We start from the raw sequence: 20,065 nt of genomic DNA, 5'->3' as shown, positions 1-20,065 counted from the left end.
CCCCTGGGAGGTGAGGGGAGCAGTGAGCAGCAGCGGTGGCCGCGCCCTGGAATAATTTTTGGTGATTTAACCCCCAATTCCAACCCTTGATGCTGAGTGTCAAACATTCAGGTGTAGTGCACAGATACTTCAAATAAAAATAGAATAAATACAATGACCATTGAACATTTAGTGCTGTACAATTTTCTTAATATTGAAAATTCCATCCATCCATCTATTTTCTTTATTTGACTAAAAGAAAAGACACATGAAGTAGCCACAATATTTCTTCTGTCTTCCAGATGGCACTAATTCCTCTTTCTGTCCACCAGATGGCGTTATATTCTCTTTCTGTCCATCAAATCAAGTTGGCTTGGAGAGACAATAATATGTAAATCAGAAATAATAAAAAAAAAAGTGATCTAATCAATTAATACAAACATAAGGTGATGTAAAAAAAATTACGTAAACATTTAAGTAGATAGATTTTCATTTTAGTAATCACTAAGCAGAAATAAAGAAAATCAACTTTGGATTTGGTTAGCCTCATGGTTATAATTATGTACATATCTACACTAGATTGTATACTACCGATATTTAAGGACATCCAGTGTACTTAATGTTTTAAAATTAGAATAATTTACATCATTGAAATATTTAAGTTTCAACACGTGCTTTTAATGCAGCATTTGCACCTAAAAACATTCTTTGTCTCTTGTTCAAATGTCACTTGTATACTTTATTGATGCGGCCTCATCACAACTCAACCGTGATTATCATGGGGGGATTTTACACCACACTGAACCCACTAATGCAGTGATTTTCAACCACTGCGCAGTGGCGTGAGATATTGTCTGGTGTGCCGTGGGAAATTATGCAACTTCACCTAATTGGTCCAAAAAATATTTTTTGCAAATAAATAAGCATAAACATGTGCCGTTGACTAGTGCCTGTGCTGTGTAGAGCTTGGCGGTTTAATCTTGTAATACTCCATATCGGGGCGGCATGGCGTAGTGGGTAGAGCAACCGTGCCAGAAACCTGAGGGTTGTAGGTTCGCTCCCCGCCTCTTACCATCCAAAAGTCGCTGCCGTTGTGTCCTTGGGCGGGACACTTCACCCTTTGCCCCTGGTGTCACTCACACCGGTGAATTGAATGATGAATGATAGGTGGTGGTCGGCGTTGGCGCAAATTGCAGCCACGCTTCCGTCAGTCTACCCCAGGGCAGCTGTGGCTACGAAAGTAGCTTACCACCACCAGGTGTGAATGAATGATGGGTTCTACATGTAAAGTGACTTTGGGTACTTAGAAAAGCGCTATATAAATCCCAGGTATTATTATTATATCAGTAGGTGGCAGCAGGTAGTTCATTGCTTTGTAGAAGTCGGAATGCGTCGAGGATGGTTTGTCGTGATCCCAATATGCAGAGCACAGCGGGAGACAGCGTGCAGGTAAAAAGGTATGTAACGCTTAAACCAAAAATTAACAAAAGGCAAGTCCCGCTAGGAAAAGGCACTGAAGCATAGGGATGGCTATGTAAAACAAAAGTAAAACTGAACTGGCTACTAAGTCAACAAAAACAGAATGCTGGACGACAGCAAACACTTATGGCATGTGGCGCAAAGACGGCGTCCACAAAGCACATCCGTACATGACATGAGAATCAACAATGTCCTCACAAAGAAGGATAGCGTACACACAACTTAAATAGTCTTGATTGCGAAAACAAAGCAGGTGCGGGCAATAGCACTCAAAGGAAGGCTGCTACAGGAGAACACCAACAAAACAGGAAAGGTCACCAAATAACAGCGCAAGACAGGAACTAAAGCACGACACACAGGAAACAACAAACTCAAAATAAGGCACGCCAACCTGGTGGAGTTTCATTTTTTACCCTTTTCTGCTGGTGGTGTGCCTCTGTATTTTTTTAATGAAAAAAGTGTGCCTAGGCTCAAAAAAGGTTGAAAAACACCGCACTAATGAACTAAATCATATATACCTTTTTTTGGTGTTACTTTCACAGTGCAGATGCATTACAAACCGCTACTTAACTTCATGCACGCCGAATGTTTTACATTTCACATCCTGGCTCAATTGATTCAGACTTACTGTATTTGATCATTCAACATTCAAATGAACCCTCAAAGTAGTGTGCAGGATATGGCTGGTTCTCGGCACTAAGGCAGGTATATATGAGGGGGCAGTAGGAAATGTAAAAGAGGCATCATATGTACCTGCGGCGGGCCTTGCATTACACCTATACCTTCAGTGATGACCCACTAAGTCCGACTTTAATAAATACCTCTCGTAATACCATAAATATGTCACCACATGATTTTTCTGGCTGGCTGAAATATTGTATACATTCTTTTAGGTGAGGTGCGTAAGGAATATATATTGTAAAAAGACCATACAGCCTAAAGAACATGAATGTAACTTATCTACCACAGAGTGTTTTAAAGTTCACTGAGATTTATTCGCCTCAGTAATGTTTTTTATCTTATCCTGTACAAGCCCCCAATTATACCGTTGTATAGTCAAAAAAGGGACTCATAAACATAAAGGATGGACACTATGAACTTGTTTGTTCTAACAGAACATTTTATTTGCCAAATGATTGTGAATACAAAACAAATTAGCGCTACTCAAGCAAAGCTTAGCAGCATATTTGGGTGTGTGCTCATCAGCTGGGCTGGAGATTCCCTGGAGTGAGCGAGAGCTTCTTGCTCCATTTCTGAGCTTTATCTCCCTGGCACCAGTCTGCTGTTCAATCGCCTACTCAAAACAATAAGGGAAAATTAATCAGTACAATGACCCACAGGTGAAGGTGTAGGTAACACCATCATACATGCACACATCTTTTCATGCACTGTACACTGGCGTTGAGTGTTTTTGTAAACAAACTCCTTCATTCATGGAGTGCAGATCTTCCGATTTTAGTTTTTGAGATGCACCGCAGTAACTGTAATAAAAGTGTTTTTAAGACAACTTCAATGATGCATTATCCTTTATAAATAACACTTTTGCTGACGAAATTGTAATTGTAGTCAACCAAAATGTTGAGGAATTTAGTCAATTAAAACTAAATCAATTTGGATTACCGTATTTCTCGGACTAGAAGGCGCACTTAAAATCCTTTCATTTTCTCAAAAGTTGACAGTGCGCCTTATAACCCGGTGTGCCTAATGTACGGAATAATTTTGGTTGTGCTCACCGACATTGAAACAATTTTTTTTGGTACATGGTGTAATGATAAGTGTGACCAGTAGATGGCAGTCACACATAAGAGATACATGTAGACTGCAATATGATGGCAGTAAACAAATTCAAAACTTGAAATGTTCCATTGAGAATATAGAACATTACACACGGCGCTCAGAAATCTGTCAAAATGTTTTAGTATGACTTTGAAGCCGCACCGCTTGATGGATTGTCGACCCATTATGGCTACCGTAGTCAGAGATACAAGTATTACTATGGTGTGTGTATAAGCACCGCAAAATGGCACCCATTAGCACAATATTATGCAAAACCAACTTTCCTTACCTTCTGGTACCTGCTGATGTGTATTTGAGATCTGCATAAGTCCTGAAAATTTGCGCACGTCCGTCACTGTAGTCCTTGAAGATGCCGTAGTCGATAATCTTTTTATTTTTCTCTCTCTTCTTGTTATGGGACATTCATCCTCTGCTGTTGCCATTTCTAATATAAAGTAGCATAAAGTTCTAATTTATATCTCATTATGGAAGTTTTTTCAATTTAGACATTTTTTTTAATATGACCCCTTTAATGTGCCCGGTGTGCCTTTTTTATGGAAAAATACCTGAATAGACCAGCTCGTCGGCAGTGCACTTTATAATCCGGTGCGCCTTATGGTCCAGAAAATACGGTACTTACCGGTAAATATAACTAAAACTAAAATATATTTTTGTCAAAAGACTGACTCAGACTAAATTTAAAACTGCTTTCAAAAATAACACTGGACTACACCCAGGCAAGCCTTGGGAGGTATCCAATCAATCTCTTTCAAGATGGAGAGCGTGGTGGGCCAGAAGAGCGGCCGTGCCAGAAACTTGAGGGTTAAAGCTCAAGTTCACACTGGTGAATGATAGATAGATAGGTGGTGGTCGGAGGGGCCGTAGGCACAAATTGGCAGCCACGCTTCAGTCAGTCTGCCCCAGGGCAGCTGGAGCTACAAATGGAGCTTACCACCACCGTTGTGTGAATTTGGAGTGCATGAATGATGGGTTCTCACTTCTCTATGAGCGCTTTGAGTATCTAGTTCAGTGTTTTTCAACCTTTTTTGAGCCAAGGCACATTTTTTGCGTTGAAAATATCCGGAGGCACACCACCAGCAGAAATCATTAAAAAACGAAACTTAGTTGACAGTAAAAAGTCGTCGTCGCAATTGTTGGATATGACTTTAAACCATAACCAAGCATGCATCAATATAGCTCTTGTCTCAAAGTAGGTCTACTGTCACATCACACCATTTTTTTGCTGTTTTCCTGTGTGTAGTGTTTTAGTTCTTGTCTTGCGCTCCTGTATTGGTGGCTTTTTCTCTTTTTTTGGTATTTTCCTGTAGCAGTTTCATGTCTTCCATTGAGCGATATTTCCCGCATCTACTATGATTTAGCAATCGAGAATATTTCAGTTGTTTTTATCCTTCTTTGTGGGGACATTGTTGACTGTTATGTCATGTGCGGATGTACGTCGTGGACGCTGTCTTTACTCCACAGTAAGTCTTTGCTGTCGTCCAGCATTCTGTTATTGTTTACTTTGTAGCCAGTTCAGTTTTACTTTCGTTCTGCATAGCCTTCCCTAAGCTTCAATGCCTTTTCTTAGGGTCACTCACTTTTTGTTTATTTTTGGTTTAAGCATTAGACACCTTTTTACCTGCACGCTGCCTCCCGCTGTTTACGACATCTACAAAGCAATTCGCTACCGGCTGCCACCTACTGATATGGAAGAGTATTACACGGTTACTCTGCCGAGCTCTAGACAGCACCGACACTCAACAACAACACATCATTAGCAGACTATAATTACTGGTTTGCAAAAAATATTTTTAACCCAAATAGGTGAAATTAGATCATCTCCCACGGCACACCAGACTGTATCTCACGGCACACCAGTGTGCCGCAGTACAGTGGTTGAAAAACACTGATCCAGTTGATAGAAAAGCGCCATATAAATCCAATCCATTATTATTATTATTATTATTATTATTATTATTATTATTATTATTATTATTATTATTATTATTATCATCATCATCATCTTCTTTCCCACATCTGGGAGTGTGATGCTACTGAACTGGTGGTGGAGTTTGGCTTCTTAAAGGGGACTGAAACTGCTCTTTGACACGCCAACGGGATGACTTGGTACTTCCTGTTGTATGCTGGCATCCTGTAGCGTTTGTGATTCCAAAGGTGCGAAGGACAGCAGACAGCTTGCAGGCAAGATAACTTTTTAATCCAAAACAAAGGGCAAAAATACAAACGTAGCGTGCCGCAGGAAAAGTGCACACAAAGCTCAATGCGGGAAACTCAATGTCATTAGTAAGTATAAAGCCTGACAAAACAGTCGCGTGTAGCGAACAATGGAGCTGTGCCTGCTGAATAGCAAGACAAATATAAATAAGGGAGATGATTAGGCAGCAGGTGGCGACGCTAATCATAAAATGGAAACAGCTGTGTGACCTCAAACGCTCCTAGCAATTGCTGGGTATTGTGGCCAAACAGCTAAATTTTTGTTTCATCTGACATCACATGGACAAAGATAAGACCTTCTGGAGGAAAGTTCTGTGGTCAGATGAAACAAAAATTGAGCTGTTTGGCCACAATACCCAGCAATATGTTTGGAGGAGAAAAGGTGAGGCCTTTAATCCCAGGAACACCATCCTACCGTCAAGCATGGTGGTGGTAGTATTATGCTCTAGGCCTGTTTTGCTGCCAATGGAACTGGTGCTTTACAGAGAGTAAATGGGACAATGAAACAGGAGGATTACCTCCAAATTCTACAGGACAACCGAAAATCAACAGTTCCAACAGGACAATGACCCCAAACACACGTCAAAAGTGTTAAAGGAATGGCTAAATCAGGCTAGAATTAAGGTTTTAGAATGGCTTTCCCAAAGTCCTGACTTAAATGTGTGGACAATGCTAAAGAAACAAGTCCATGTCAGAAAACCAACAAATTTAGCTGAACTGCACCAATATTGTCAAGAGGAGTGGTCAAAAATTCAACCAGAAGCTTGTGGGTGGCTACCGGAAGCGCCTTATTGCAGTGAAACTTGCCAAGGGACATTAACCAAATATTAACATTGCTATATGTATACTTTTGACCCTGCAGATTTGGTCACATGTTCAGTAGACCCATAATAAATTCATAAAAGAACCAAACTTCATGAATGTTTTTTGTGACCAACTAGTATGTGCTCCAATCACTCTATCACCCAAAAATAAGAGTTGTAGAAATTATTGTAAACTCAAGACAGCCATGACATTATGTTCTTTACAAGTCTATGTAAACTTTTGACCACGACTGTATATAATAATATCATGAGGTGAATCACTATACAGTTATAATCATAAATTATTTACGGTTACAAGCGGCCCTCTGAGGGCATAACTGCGAGGTGGCCCTCGGTGAAAACGAGTCCAACGCCCCTGACCTAGGACAGGGGTGCTCACACTTTTTCTGCAAGCGAGCTACTTTTCAATTGATCAAGTCGCGGGGATCTACATCGTTCATATATATAATTTATATTTACTTATTTATGAAATATATGTTTTTGTTAACAAGTTAAAGGTGTTTAATGATAATGCAAGCATTTTTAACACACATAGTTAATATTGTTAATAAATTAAAGGTGTTTAATGATAATACAAGAATGTTTAATACATATAGTTAAAATTGTTAACAAGTTAAAGGTGTTTAAAGATAATGCAAGCATGTTTAACACATATAGTTAATATTGTTAACAAGTTAAAGGTGTTTAATGATAATACAAGCATGTTAAACACATAGTTAATATTGTTAACAAGTTAAAGGTGTTTAATGATAATACAAGCATGTTTAACACATATACTTAATATTGTTAATAAATTAAAGGTGTTTAATGATAATACAAGAATGTTTAATACATATAGTTAAAATTGTTAACAAGTTAAAGGTGTTTAAAGATAATGCAAGCATGTTTAACACATATAGTTAATATTGTTAACAAGTTAAAGGTGTTTAATGATAATACAAGCATGTTTAACACATATAGTTAATATTGTTAACAAGTTAAAGGTGTTTAAAGATAGTACAAGCATGTTTAACACATATAGTTAATATTGTTAATAAATTAAAAGTGTTTAATGATAATACAAGAATGTTTAATACATATAGTTAATATTGTTAACAAGTTAAAGGTGTTTAAAGATAATTCAAGCATGTTTAACACATATAGTTAATATTGTTAATAAGTTAAAGGTGTTTAAAGATAATACAAGCATGTTTAACACATATAGTTAATATTGTTAACAAGTTAAAGGTGTTTAAAGATAATGCAAGCATGTTTAACACATATAGATTCCTTTCTTTCATGAAGACAAGAATATAAGTTGGTGTGTTACCTGATTCTGATGACTTGCATTGATAGGAATCAGACAGTGGTGCTGATAACGTCCGCATTTTCAAATGGAGGAGAAAAAAAGTCCTCCTTTCTGTCCAATACCACATGAAAGTGGTTGGTTTTTGGCCTCTTATTTGTCCAGCTTCCGTACTCCTTTGTATACACTTTACAAGAAATACATTGGCGGCAAACTCCGTAGCTTGCTAGCTTGTGCACGCCAGCTTTCTGAGACTCTTATTTTGTTAGTGCAGGCAGGATGAAGCAGCGCTTTTATTGTGCAACTGTGCAGTCGGTTTTTGGAGTTTTGACGACACGTACGGCGCCAGAGTCTGTTGAAATAAAAAGTGTTTCTCGCCTTCCTGTCGGTAATTTTTTCTTAATAATGAGCTGGCAGCAGCCAGCGTCATCTCAGAAGACCCTCGGGTGCCGTGGATGTCAATCAAGTGACGAAAGTGACGTCATAGTGAAGATTTATGATCGCTCATTTTTAGGACTATTTTTTTAATGCCTGGCTGGCGATCGACTGACACACCCTCTGTGATCGACCGGTAGCTCGTGATCGACGTAATGAGCACCCCTGACCTAAGAGAACAACAAACCGGAAACAAAACATGACCTGGCGTGAACAGGCTATGACACTTCCAATCACTCAATTAAACTTTATTTGTATAGCACTTTTCACAGATATAAAATGTGCTTTACATTTAAACACATTTAATAAACAGTACCTCCCGCCCTCATTACATAATTGCAAGTTGAAACAGTCAGCTGAGTTAGACTTCAACTCTTCTGCACCCTTAACATAGACAAGTGCTATAGAAAATAGTTAGATGGACTCCTGGCCTGATCAAAATGACTAAAACCCTTCATATGCTGTTGAATCCACACACACGTGCACGCACACAGAACTGCAATATGAAAAGAATCAATATTAAAACATTGGAGAGTCAGTCCTAGCCAAATTTAGGTCAATCATAACTACTCCCACCCCCCCCGAAATCCATTTTTATTGATCCTATTTTAAAAGCACAGTGAACAGCTTTCAAAAAACAACCAGTGGCTGTGATTGTTAGGACTCAAATATGCTGCAAACTGCCCCCTGTGGATTACTGTACTGTGTAAAATACCACATTTAAAAAGTATCACATTGAATGTGACGAAGGGACGGCGTGGCGAAGTTGGTAGAGTGGCTGTGCCAGCAATCGGAGTGTTGCTGGTTACTGGGGTTCAATTCCCACCTTCTACCTTCCTAGCCACGTCCGTTGTGTCCTTGGGCAAGACACTTCACCCTTTGCCTCTGATGGCTGCTGGTTAGTGCCTTGCATGGCAGCTCCCGCCATCAGTGTGTGAATGTGTGTGTGAATGGTTTTTTTTTTTGATTGATTGAGACTTTTATTAGTAGGTTGCACAGTGAAGTACATATTCCGTACAATTGACCACTAAATGGTAACACCCGAATAAGTTTTTCAACTTGTTTAAGTCGGGGTCCACTTAAATTGATTCATGATACAGATATATACTATCATATATACTATCATCATAATACAGTCATCACACAAGATAATCACATTGAATTATTTACATTATTTACAATCAGGGGTGTGGAGGGAGGGGGGGTGGGGGGGGATATGGACATCAAGTAGTGGACATAGAGAGAGAGAGAGAGAGAGATCAGAAGGCAAAAGAAAAAGTATCTGCATTTGATTGTTTACATTTGATTATTAGCAATCCGGGGAGGGTGTTAGTTTAGGGTTGTAGCTGCCTGGAGGTGAACTTTTATTGCGGTTTTGAAGGAGGATAGAGATGCCCTTTCTTTTATACCTGTTGGGAGCGCATTCCACATTGATGTGGCATAGAAAGAGAATGAGTTAAGACCTTTGTTAGTTCGGAATCTGGGTTTAACGTGGTTAGTGGAGCACCCCCTGGTGTTGTGGTTATGGCGGTCATTTACGTTAAGGAAGTAGTTTGACATGTACTTCGGTATCAGGGAGGTGTAGCGGATTTTATAGACTAGGCTCAGTGCAAGTTGTTTAACTCTGTCCTCCACCTTGAGCCAGCCCACTTTAGAGAAGTGGGTAGGAGTGAGGTGGGATCTGGGGTGGAGGTCTAGAAGTAACCTGACTAGCTTGTTCTGAGATGTTTGGAGTTTAGATTTGAGGGTTTTGGAGGTGCTAGGGTACCAGGAGGTGCATGCGTAATCGAAAAAGGGTTGAACGAGAGTTCCCGCCAGAATCCTCAAGGTGCTTTTGGGTGAATGTGGAAATACTGTCAAAGCGCTTTGAGTACCTTGAAGGTAGAAAAGCGCTATACAAGTAAAACCTATTTATCATTTATCATTTATATTAAGAAACACAACCACGTAAGATGATCCATATTTCACTGTCTATCCTCTATATAACATAGTAGGGTTGTACGGTATACCGGTACTAGTATAGTACTGCGATACTAATGAATCATATTCGGTACTATACCTCCTCTAGAAAGTACCGGTCCCGCCCCCTTTTTTTTACGGGCATGACATTGCTGGTTTTCAGGAAGAGGTGCTTTAAGACATGGCTAGCTAGCAGCTCACCTCCATCCACAGTCTGCAGTGTTTTAGCTACTTCTAAATCAGCAATCCTCGCCTCCATGGCGACAAATAAAGTATGTTTCTTACAAGTATCATTATCACTGTAGGACGAGGAATAGCTAAACCTGCTTCACTACACACCGTAGCTCACCGGTGTCAAAATGTAAACAAACGCCATGGGTGGATCTACACCTGACATCCACTATAATGATACCAAGTACAGGAGCGTATCGAGTCGATACTACTAGGATTACATCGATATTTTTTAGCATCACAAAATCTTTTTTCGTTGAAAAAAAAATTATATTATGTTTATAAACTCAGGAAATATGTCCCTGGACACATGAGAACTTTAAATATGACCAATGTATGATCCTGTAACTACTTGGTATCGGATCAATACCCAAATTTGTGGCATCATCCAAAACTAATGTAAAGCATCCAAACAACAGAAGAATAAGTGATTATTACATTTTAACAGACGTGTAGATAGAACATGTTAAAAGAGAATGTGAGCAGATATTAACAGTAAATGAACAAGTACATTAATAATTCATTTTCTAACACTTGTCCTTAATAATTTTGACAAAATAATAGAATGGAAAATGACACAATATGTTACTGCATATGTCAGCAGACAAATTAGGAGTCTTTGTTTGTTTACTTACTACTAAAAGACAAGTAGTCTTGTATGTTCACTATTTAATTTAAGGACAAACTTGCAATAGGAAACATATGTTTAATGTACCGTAAGATGTTTTGTTAAAATAAAGGCAATAATGCAATTTTTGGTGGTCCGTTTTATTTAGAAAAGTATCGAAAAGTATTGAAATACATTTTGGTAAATATTGATATCGGGACAACCCTATAACATAGCAACATACTGTATTACCACAATTGATATATGTATAATGCATGTGAAAGGGATGCATTACTATCATTGTTCCAGCAAGGCTATAAGAACGATATTGCTGTCGTCGTTCGAATCATTTCATAAGCCAGTGTTGCTAACATGGTCATCGCCATTGACAACAGCACCAACGAGACAAAAAGCCTTCAGGCGTTTACTTATTTAGCGGGGGTGAGAGGATGTCTCTGAGATGATATTCAGAACAATATTTTTTAGAAATAATTGTCTGTTATTGTAGTGGGCTGGACAAAGCTTGAGTCATTTCAAAACTGCCAGCAGGACTCACACTTTGCTCTTCTGTTCTGTTCATGACTAACTTTCACTCTATCCCTAACCTTCCTTTTCTCTCCAAAATCCTACAGAAAACAAAATCACATCACATATCTAATGACTGGAAAGTTGATTTAATGATGTATTCTATTGAAATTAAACATCCAGGATGCTTCAGTGGTTTTGACAACTCTCTGGCTGCTGAAGGGAGGATCTGCGTTTTGTCCTACGTTTGACCTATAATAAAGCTCACCAAGTCGTTGTCAATTTTCAGATTCACCATTCTAGATTTATTTTACAATGTGATTGACTGAAAAAGAAGAGAACCGCAGCAAACCAACCAAGCAGTTTGTTAGTAAGTCTCTAATGTAGTCAGAAGCAAGCTTTGATCAGCAGGTCTTTGTGATTGCACCACCTCGATGGTCCTTATCTTCATAGCATTTGTCTTGTAGTACTTCCTTACTGACATCTTATCTATTCATTCATCTTTAAATGTTCTCGTACGCTTGAGTATTGGCTCAAACTTCCTGCCAGCCATGAGTCAATGACTGTGACCCAACGTTTACCATAAGGCTAATTACATTTCAAATGATTTAGTCCGACACGATTTGTGTCCAGTCTGTGTCCCCTGTAAAAGGAACTGATGAGGACTCTAAGGAGGACTCTTAACAATGGATATTATTTTCTTGTGGCGCGGTTGGGAGAGTGGCCGTGCCAGCAACCTGAGGGTTCCTGGTTCGTTATCCTTGAGCAAGACACTTCACCCTTGCTCCTGATGGGTCGTGGTTAACCCCATGCATGGCAGCTCCCGCCATCAGTGGGTGAATGGGTGAATGTGGAAATAGTGTCAAAGCGCATTTAGTGCCTTGAAAGTAGAAAAGCGCTGTACAAGTAAAAGCCATTTACCATTTATAATCCATTTTATCATCTATGACACAGGTGTCAAACTCATTTTCATTGAGGGCCACATCGCAGTAATGGCTGCTTTCAGAGGGCCGCTTTTTTAAAATTAATTTACATTATGCATGCGAGTAATAACCTGTGATTATTCATGATTAATCGAAATGCATATGCAATTGATTATTAGATTTTTTTTAATGTATAACTTGCTTTAAAATCATAAATAAAGGTGACAAGCAGATATTTAACTATTTGTTTTTTTCTCACAAAAATAGTTTTGCAACACAGTATATATGTAATATAATTGGCATGGTCAGATAATATTAAAGTTTAAAATATGCATTTTTTTTCTGTCAAAATTGAAAAAAACAAATGCATTCAGTAAATAAAAAACAAGTATTTAATTGAAACCCATTATTTCCAGGCTTTCGCGGGCCACACAAAATAATGTAGTGGGCCAGAACTGGCCCCCGGACCTTGAGTTTGACACCTGTGATATTTCTGTAACTAGTAATACTGCATACATGCACAATACACATACACCCATCATCATATTACTTGTGTCTGTGTATATCCACTTTCACCCACTATATATAGGCATAACTGCAGTTTACTATTTATATTATATTTAACATTGGCATGCTAATCTAATTAATAAATTCCTTCACCACAATCACTTTATCAAACTCCAATCATGCTTTTTCCGTCACCTTTGCTGTACCCCCAGGTTCTGTCTCGTAGGCCTTTTTATAGGATAAGATAAACTTTATTAATCCCGCAGAGGGAAAATTCCACGGTTGCAGTGAAAAATGTACATACAGTTTATACACAACACATACCAGACAAGGATGACACTACAGTTTATTCATATTTCAATATTTACAACTTTGTGATGGTATTTTGTGGTTGTGGGAAGTAATGACTTGCTCCTTCCTGCACTGCGGATATAAGAGTCTGTTGCAGAAAGAGCTTATTCTCCCCATGCTCTTACTCCCGCTTTGCCAAATGTCCACAGTTTCCAAAAACAATTTGAAATGTGGACTCGTCCGACCACAAACCACTTTTCCGCTTTGCATCAGTCCATCTAAGATAAGCTCGGGCCCAGCGAAGCCAGCGGCGTTTCTGGGTGTTGTTGATAAATGGCTTTCGCTTACAGATGTCGCAACGAACTGTAGTTACTGACAGTGGTTTTCTGAAGTGTTCTGAGCCCATGTGGTGATATCCTTTACAGACTGATGTCGCTTGTTGATAAAGTACCGCCTGAGGGATCGAAGGTCATGGGCATTCAATGTTACGTGCAGTGATTTCTCCAGATTCTCTGAACCTTTTGATGATATTACAGACCGTAGATGGTGAAATCCCTAAATTCCTTGCAATAGCTCATTGAGAAATGTTGTTCTTAAACTATTCAACCATTTGCTCACGCATTTGTTCATAAAGTGGTGACCCTCGCCCTATCCTTGTTTGTGAATGACTGAGCATTTCATGGAAGATTCAGATAGATTCAGATAGGTCTTTATTGTCATTGCACAAGTACAAAAAAACTTTGTTTTCAGCACAAACCCGTTCAAGATTAGACAAACAAACAGTGTACAAGGTTACAGAACAGGAACGCTGATGGGTCGCCATTTTAAGGCGCCCCCAGTAAAAGATGGGAAAAAGGTAACGCTGGGGAAAAAGATGAGTAAATAATAACAATCTAGACTGGGCTCCTAAGGGGGCCTAGTCTGGAGTGGGAAAAAACCTCAATGCAATGCACACGTAGACATGTTACATTTAATCACGACAAACTCGCAACAGAGGGGCGGGGAGTTGGGGCCCTGGAAGGCGACCGCCGCCATGAAGCGCTGCCATCCGACCATCACCCCGAGAAAGAAGCGGTGGTGAAGGTGTGGGGTGGGGGAGGGGGGGTGTGTGCATGTGTCCCCAATTTTCTTGGGTGTGATGATGTAATGTTTTTTATGGACTGAGGCCGATCTGCAAAGGTTCGACTCCAGGTGTCGTTGAGGACGGAGGGAGGTCAAAAGCGTCCATCATTGAGGTGTCCTCGGGGGTGTTTTTCAGAACAGCCTGTTCCTGTTGTTCACAGCGTCAAGGCTATTCAAGGGTGTCAAATCGTAGATTAGGATGTTTGTTTTCCGCGAGTAGACAAAAAAACAATGGCTTGTCTGTTCTATTTGTCCATGCTGGCTTCTCTCAAATTCAATTCAATTTTCCTTTTCAGCAAGCTTTTCCATGATGTGATCCATCTTGCGATTCAGTTCAGAAATCGCCGCAGTCTGTGTTCCCACAGCCCTGCCCAAACCTTCCATTGCGATGAACAGCCTTTGGGCTCCTTGAGTGGCTGCCATCGTCTTACGAATTTGACGATACACCAAAGCAATGCCCAGCCCAATCAGCAGGTGCCCCGCGATCAAGGTTCCAAATAGGTAGATGTCTTCCACGTCCTCGATGGAAAGGACTGAGGCACATGATTCTCCATTTATCCCAGGAATCTCTCACGTAATGGTTCCATCAGGGCAGCCAAGCTCCTCCGAACCTCTTTTCCTCGTCGAAAAGACTTTGTCAATTGCGCCGAGAGTCCAGCTCCGCCCTCCCATGACTCTTGATCTTAACTTGTTGTTTTTTTTGGACATCTGGAATCTGTCCTTGAGGAGGGGAGACTGTCATGATCCGTGGGCCGGATCATGTTTTGTTCAGTTATGTTCTGTTAGTTTTGGACTTAGCTCCTGTTTTGTGCACTTCTGGGTTTGTTTTAGTTACCATGGGTACTAATTGGTTTCACCTGCCTCTGGTTAGTGTTCGGCACGTTCACCTGCCGCCGAGCACTAATCAGAGAGCTATTTATTCACGTTGCTCGCCACACTCGGTCTGGCGTCATTGTTCGCTTCATGCCTTGTCCACATAAGATTTGTTTGCTTATGCTACAGTCACATAAGTTTTGTTTGTTCATGCCACAGCTAGTAAGTTTTCCTTGCCATAGTCTATGCTAAGTATTTGCTTTAGCTCCAAGTGCAATCAGCGCGTTGTGCCTTCGCCTTGTGTTCCTTTTTGTTTGTACCTCTTTGAGAGTTAATAATTAGATCATGTTCTTACCTGCACGCTTTGTCCGGAATGGTCCGTCTGCATTTTGGGAGAACGAACCCCGCAGTAAGCTGCGCAAACCACGTCGTGACAACACTATTCCTGTGAGATGAAAACATCCCAGTTCTTGTATGGCCTGCATACGCATCGGACATGTCACCCATTGAGCATGTTTGGGATGCTGTGGATCGGCGTATACGACAGCATGTTCCTGTTCCAGCCACTTTGCAGAGCCATTGAAGAGGAGTGGACCAACATTCCACAGGCCACGATCAGCAACCTGATCAACTCTATACGAAGGAGATGTGTTGCACTGCCTGAGGCAAATGGGGGTCACACCAGATACTGACTGCTTTTCTGACCCCCCCAGACCCTCCGTAAAGCAAATGTTCACATTTCAGAGTGGCCTTTTATTGTGGGCAGCCTAAGGCACACCTGTGCAATAATCATGCTGTTTAATCAGGATCTTGAGATGCCACATCTGTGAGGTGGGATGGATTATCTTGGCAAAGAAGAAATGCTCACTAACACAGATTTAGACAGATTTGTGAATCAATAATCGAGAGGAATAAGTCTTGTGTGTTTATAGTAAAAGTTTTTGATCTTGGAATTAAACTCATGAAAAATGGTAGCAAAAACAAAAGTATTGGATTGATAATTTTGTTCAATATAGCTTATGTAGCTATTGACGTACTGGGCCAGTGAGCTGCTGCATCGCCTTTGAGTCGGTAAATGTTTGTGCTAGATTATAAATCATGCCTCTCATTTGTATAATAGAAAGTTTTGCCCATAAACCGAGAAGTTGGCTAACTTTGACATTCAATTTATGTCCGGACATGGCGAGAAAGACACGAAAAGACACTTATTTGTGCCCACTTTTTTTTCTTCCTGCGTTAGGATTAGGATTTATTCTTCATCTAAACAGGAAGATGTGAATATCCCATCAGTCTGCATTCCACTGAAAGCAGACATTGTACAGTAAGTGTTTGTTTAATATGTTCAATGTTTGTAACTCCTCTTTTGCACTTGCTCGATCTGCGTATCACTCATCTTCTAAAACTTGTAAATTATCCTCCTTATATTCAGGCTCAAAATATAAGGTTCTGGATCCTCATTTGTCCCAAAGTATTCGTTGTTGGCTCACATGAAGTCTGCCATGATTAGTTGTAGTTGCTGTTGTTGTTGTCGGAAATAGCGAATTTCGAGGTGTGTCTGTGAAATAATTGCTCCACAGCATTAAGCTTAAAATGATCATAATACTTAATTATTACATGTAATTATTATTGTACCTGTTACTACATTACATACATATATACCGTATTTTTCGGACTATAAGTCGCAGTTCTTTTCATAGTTTGGCTGGGGGTGCGACTTATACTCAGGAGCGACTTATGTGTGAAATTATTAACACATTAGCGTAAAATATCAAATAATATTATTTAGCTCATTCACGTAAGAGACTAGACGTATAAGATTTAATCGGATTTAGCGATTAGTAGTGACAGATTGTTTGGTAAACGTATAGCATGTTCTATATGTTATAGTTATTTGAATGACTCTTACCATAATATGTTACGTTAACATACCAGGCACGTTCTCAGTTAGTTATTTATGCCTCATATCACATACACTTATTCAGCCTGTTGTTCACTATTCTTTATTTATTTTACAATCCCGTTTCCATATGAGTTGGGAATATGTGTTAGATGTAAATGTAAACGGAATACAATGATTTGCAAATCCTTTTCAACCCATATTCAATTGAATGCACTACAAAGACCGGGGGTCTCCGTTGTGGTATTTTAGGCTTCATAATGTGCCACACATTCTCAATGGGAGACAGGTCTGGACTACAGGCAGGCCAGTCTAGTACCCGCACTCTTTTACTATGAAGCCACGTTGATGTAACACGTGGCTTGGCATTGTCTTGCTGAAATAAGCAGGGGCGTCCATGGTAACGTTGCTTGGATGGCAACATATGTTGCTCCAAAACCTGTATGTACCTTTCAGCATTAATGGCGCCTTCACAGATGTGTAAGTTACCCATGTCTTGGGCACTAATACGCCCCCATACCATCACAGATGCTGGCTTTTCAACTCTGCGCCTATAACAATCCGGATGGTTCTTTTCCTCTTTGGTCCGGAGGACACGACGTCCACAGTTTCCAAAAACAATTTGAAATGTAAACTCTTCAGACCACAGAACACTTTTCCACTTTGTATCAGTCCATCTTAGATGATCTCAGGCCCAGCGAAGCCGACGGCGGTTTCTGGGTGTTGTTGATAAACGGTTTTCGCCTTGCATAGGAGAGTTTTAACTTGCACTTACAGATGTAGCGACCAACTGTAGTTACTGACAGTGGGTTTCTGAAGTGTTCCTGAGCCCATGTGGTGATATCCTTTACACACTGATGTCGCTTGTTGATGCAGTACAGCCTGAGGGATCGAAGGTCACGGGCTTAGCTGCTTACGTGCAGTGATTTCTCCAGATTCTCTGAACCCGTTGATGATATTACGGACCATACATGGTGAAATCCCTAAATTCCTTGCAATAGCTGGTTGAGAAAGGTTTTTCTTAAACTGTTCAACAATTTGCTCATGCATTTGTTGACAAAGTGGTGACCCTCGCCCCATCCTTGTTTGTGAATGACTGAGAATTTCATGGAATCTACTTTTATACCCAACCATGGCACCCACCTGTTCCCAATTTGCCTGTTCACCTGTGGGATGTTCCAAATAAGTGTTTGATGAGCATTCCTCAACTTTATTAGTATTTATTGCCACCTTTCCCAACTTCTTTGTCACGTGTTGCTGGCATCAAATTCTAAAGTTAATGATTATTTGCAACAAAAAAAATGTTTATCAGTTTGAACATCAAATATGTTGTCTTTGTAGCATATTCAACTGAATTTGGGTTGAAAAGGATTTGCAAATCATTGTATTCCGTTTATATTTACATCTAACACAATTTCCCAACTCATATGGAAACAGGGTTTGTAAATTGCCTTTCAAATGTCTATTCTTGGTGTTGGGTTTTATCAAATAAATTTCCCCAAAAAATGCGACTTATACTCCAGTGTGACTTATATATGTTTTTTTCCTTCTTCATTATGCATTTTCGGCCGGTGCGACTTATACTCCGAAAAATACGGTACCTACAGTATATAAACGTTAATGAAGGTTTTTGGATGTTTTTTTTAAGAGTGCTTTATAGGCGGATCCCATTACCGCCACTGTGAGCTGACTTTTGCCAGAATGTATCTACAACTTAGAATTCATAAAAACGTGTGCTGGTCTCACATTTCTCCTTTTCCAAACAGGCCAATTAAGATTTGCCATCATTAGCGCCATAGTTTGCGGCTATCGCCACACATTGTTTTTGTTTTCAGAGGCGAAACCAGGATTTGACGAATACCGAGGTAAAAGTTTCCTGGTTCTAGTTAGTACTCAAGCAGCAGCATTCTGGTTGTAGTGCAGCTGTTTTACAGCTCGTTTAGAGAGCCCAGTGAGAAGGCCGTTACAGTAGTCTAACCTGCTGGAGACAAAGGCATGTAGGAGCCAGAAATATGTATATAAGGTGACGTGGTGTGTTTGGAAGTATGTGTCACATGACAATAAAGGCAGGCACTTAAAAGGGGTATTGTTACCTGCTGTTGGCATGGCGATAGGAGAAAGTTGAGCTGGATAACCATCATTTTTGTTTACTGCTGTTCGACGCTATATTGAACGCTGTTACTTTTTATATTTCACGGTTTATAGGAGACTTTGAATGCTTTATTGAAAGCCTTGGACACTTCAACTACTGCTGTCTACAGACGAACAACGCAAGTTTATTTTTTGTACAGTCTGCTACTTAATTAAAACATTCACAAAATTGCAGCCCGGAACTGTGTGTGTGCTTACTGGCGAAACAGGAAGCGTGTCAGACAAGTACTAAACCCAGCTTTTCACTTTCAAGCCACAGGCTGATTCAGCGTCACTACAGCATGGATGTTATTGACTTACTGCGACTGTTAATGTGTAAATTATCACCCCTGGATTTCTAACCTGATTCTTAGGTTTGAGGTAGAGGGTTTCAAAGTGTATCTTTGCTTTTGTGGGCCACAGATAATGATTCCAGCTTTGTCTGAGTTAAGCTGCAGAAAATTGTTGTGCATCCACACACTAATCTGTTCAATGCAGCGACAAAATAAATCAACAGGCCAAGATTCACCTGCTGTCAGTGGCACACAGATCTGAGTGTTATCTGCATAGTTCTGGTAGAACACATTGAAGCTGCTCATAAAAGGAAAAATGGACAAGTTAGAATTTAATTTTAGAACTTAGACTTAGACTTGGACAAACTTTAATGATCCTCAAGGGAAATTGTTCCACACACTAGCTCAGTTACAAAGGATGGAACGGATAATGCAGGTATAAAGTAGACTAAAAATGTACCATAGTAGCAACATAAAATATAACATATATGTAATATTTACATATTATATATACAGTATATAATATATACTAAGATTTTATATGATATTATTATATAATATATACCAGTGGCGTGCAGTCACTAGAGGCAGGGGAGGCGGGGCCTCACCTGCCATCATGGAAAGAAAAAAAAATTAATTAAATTGTTATATGTATCCAGTGATTATACTAAAGTTATTTTCCATTTAACTTCACCAGTTTTAGATTATTTTTATTTTCACATTTGCCGTTCAAATACTGAGAAGAGACGGTGCG

Source organism: Entelurus aequoreus, linkage group LG16 (assembly GCF_033978785.1).
Source record: "Entelurus aequoreus isolate RoL-2023_Sb linkage group LG16, RoL_Eaeq_v1.1, whole genome shotgun sequence".
In the NCBI taxonomy this organism is placed as follows: domain Eukaryota; kingdom Metazoa; phylum Chordata; class Actinopteri; order Syngnathiformes; family Syngnathidae; genus Entelurus; species Entelurus aequoreus.
This window is presented reverse-complemented; position numbering follows the sequence as displayed.